The following is a 3,406-nucleotide window of genomic DNA, read 5'->3' as shown; positions in this document are numbered from 1 at the left end:
TGTGTGTGTGTGTGTGTGTGTGTGTGTGTGAGTTGGAGTTTCACTCTGTCGTCCAGGCTGGAGTGTAGTGGCACATTCCTGGCCACCCCAGCATCAACTTGCTGGGCTCTAGCGATCCTTTCGCCTCAGCCTTCCAAGTAGCTGGAATTACAGGTACACGCTACCACTCCTGACTACTTTTTTGATTTTTTATTGTAGAGACGAGGTCTTGCCAAGGTACCTGGGCTGGTCTCTAGCCCATGGGCTCAGGCAATCCACTCGCATACATATTTTTAGCTCTACTCATACAGTAGGCTTTCAGATATTTGGCTTTAACATATTATAATCTGATCAGTCTCCTAGTTATTATGTTTATAATTAACTTTTCATTTTAATTGGTTAACTTAGCTTTTCGACATTTGACTTGAAAATTAGTTTGTGTGAAGGACAAAAAGGGTAAAATAATATGGATAGAATATTTAGATACATATATGATACTACTGAAGGTTTTATCACATTTGCTAAGTTCAAATGTATTGAATTGATGCTTTGATCTTATGAGTTTTTTAATGAGAATTTAAATGTGGCAAATACTTTTAAGAGAAGTGTGTACCTTTTAAAAATATTTTGTGAGCCGGGCTCGGTGGCTCAGCCTGTAATCCCGCGCCTTTGGGAGGCTGAGGTGAGTGAATTGCCTGAGCCCGCGGGTTCGAGACCCGCCTGGGCAGTGAGACCTCATCTCTACAATAAATCAAAAAATCAGCTGGGTGTGGTGGCGCATGCCTGTAATTCCGGCTACTCGGAAGGCTGAGGCGGAAGGATCGCTGGAGCCCAGCAGGCCGAGGCTGCGGTGGCCGGGAGCGGCCACTGCACTCCAGTCTGGACGACAGAGTGAGACTCCAACTCATAAAAAAAAAAAAAATCCAGTGTGCTTTCACCTTAGACCATGCTTATCTCATTACTTTCTATATATATTTTTCTAAACCACTTGAAAGTAAGTTGCAGCATGTACTTTCCTTTTTTTTTCCTTCCCCTGAGTCAGTCTCACTTTATCACCAAGACTGGAGTGCAGTGGCACACTCATCGCCACCACATTCTCAACCTGCTGGGCTCAGGTGATCCTTCAGAGTAGCTGAAACCACAGACACGCACCACCATCCCCAGCTCATTTTTTTTTTTTTTTTATTGTAGAGATAAGGTCTCGCCAAGTTGCCTGGGCTGGTCTCGAGCTCGTGGGCTCAGGCAATCCACTCATCTCGGCCTTCCAAAGTGCTGGGATTACAGGCTGAGTCACCAAGCCCAGCCAGATTTTCTTTTTTTTTTTGAGTTGGAGTCTCATTCTGTCACCCAGACTGGAGTGCAGTGGCCGCTCTCGGCCACCGCAGCCTCAACCTACGGGGCTCCGGCGATCCTTCTGCCTCAGCCTTCCAAGTAGCTGGTACTACAGGCGCGCGCTACCACGCCCGGCTAATTTTTGATTTATTGTAGAGATGAGGTCTTGCCAAGTTGCCCAGGTGGGTCTCGAACCCCCGGGCTCAGGCAATCCACTCACCTCAGCCTCCCAAAGGTGCAGGATTACAGGCTGAGCCACCGAGCCTGGCGCCAGATTTTCTTTTACTAAACCAATTGGTGAAAAATAATTCAGAACTCAAAGTCAAATGTTTTTGGTTAAGGTCATGAAAGACAGAAACTGAGTAGCTTCTCCAAATTAAGGGAGATTAAAGAAAGGTGACAGATTTGACAAGACAAATGTAATGTGTGAGCCTGGATGGATATGAAACTTTTTTTTTCTATTTAATCATATTATTAAAACAGCACTAATAGAAATGAAAGCTGGGGTTGCTGTGAGTGTGCATGCCATTGCACTCCAGTCTGGGTGAAGGAGTGAGACTCCAACTCAAAAAAAAAAATCTACTATTTTGGGGGACTGGAAGAGAGAAATGTTTCCTTTCATGTTTGGCCAAATTATCTAAAACAAAGCTAAGAACAAATGGCCCATTTGCAAAGACCTCTTTTATTTATTTTTATTTTTGAGTTGGAGTCTCACTCTGTCGCCCAGGCTGGAGTGCAGTGGCACGCTCATGGACACCGCGACCTTGATCTACTGGACTCGGGTGATCCTTCCACCTCAGCCTTCCAAGTATCTGGAACCACAGGCATGTGCCACCACAGCTGGTTAATTTTTTAATTTATTGTAGAAATGAGTTCTTGCCAGGTTGCCCAGGCTAGTCTCGAACCGCTGGTCTCAAGCAATCCTCTCGTCTCCACTTCCCAAAGTGCTGGGATTACAGGCGTGAGCCACCGGGCCTGGCTCTTTTTCTTGATCATATTATTCTAGTGTTTCCTTTTTTATATTTATTTGTAGCACCCACCAGGCAATGGCTCATGCGTGTAATCCCAGTCCTCTGAGAGGCCAAGGTGGGAGGATTGCCTGAGCCCAGGAGTTGGGAACCAGACTAGGAAACACAGCCAGACCTTGTCTCTACAAAAATTATAAATAAATAAATAAACATGGTGGTACATGCCTGTAGTCCCAGCTACTGGGGTGGCTGTGGACCACTCAGAGATAGGAATGGGGGCGGGGGAGGGCAGTCGCGGGTCATATCAGAGCCAGAATAAAGCGATGAGGAAGATTTCCTGAGCCCAGGAGGTTGAGGCTGCAGTGAGCCATGACTGTGCCACTACACTCCAGTCTGGGCAACAGAGTGAGACCCCCGACACAAAAAAATTTTATTTATAGCTATAAATTTTATTTATAGCACCCATTACCTCGCAGATTTGTTGTTTGAATGTTTGTTGTTGATGTCCTGAACTAGAATATGAACTCAAAGATAGGCAGGAACTTCATCAGTGTTCTCCCAGAGCCCAGCACAGTGCCTGGCACTTACTAAGTGATCAGTAAATAAACATCTGTTGAATGAATGAGAAATGCCTCTTGGACTAGCTTAAAGGCGCTGAGATGGGTAGTGGAGGCGAGAGGGAGATCCCTTGAAGATGGGACTTGACTGTGAGCAACGAGCAGCCAGAGCTTTCTGATCTGCAGGGACCCGCCTGGAGGCCCAAAGGTCAGTAAGATTGCCACGGTAAGATGTTTTTGGACTGCAGCTGAGCAATGTCGGGGGCCCGGCACCTCAAAGATATCATGAAACCAGCCAGGCTCGGTGGCTCAGCCTGTAATCCCGCGCCTTGGGAGGCTAAGGTGAATGAATTGCCTGAGCCCGTGGGTTCCAGACCCGCCTGGGCAACTTGGTGAGACCTCATCTCTACAATAAATCAAAAATTTAGCCAGTTGTGGTAGCGCACACCCGTAGTTCCAGCTACTTGGAAGGCTGAGGCGGAAGGATCGCCAAAGCCCAGCAGGTCGAGGCTACGGTGACTGGGAGTGGCCACTGCACTCTAGTCTGGGTGGCAGAGTGAGACTCCAACT

This window comes from Carlito syrichta, unplaced genomic scaffold (assembly GCF_000164805.1).
Source record: "Carlito syrichta isolate Samal-C Ts95f unplaced genomic scaffold, Tarsius_syrichta-2.0.1 Scaffold305117, whole genome shotgun sequence".
NCBI classification, from domain to species: Eukaryota; Metazoa; Chordata; class Mammalia; order Primates; family Tarsiidae; genus Carlito; species Carlito syrichta.
The sequence above is the reverse complement of the archived record's forward strand: the minus strand, read 5'-3'. Positions refer to the sequence as shown.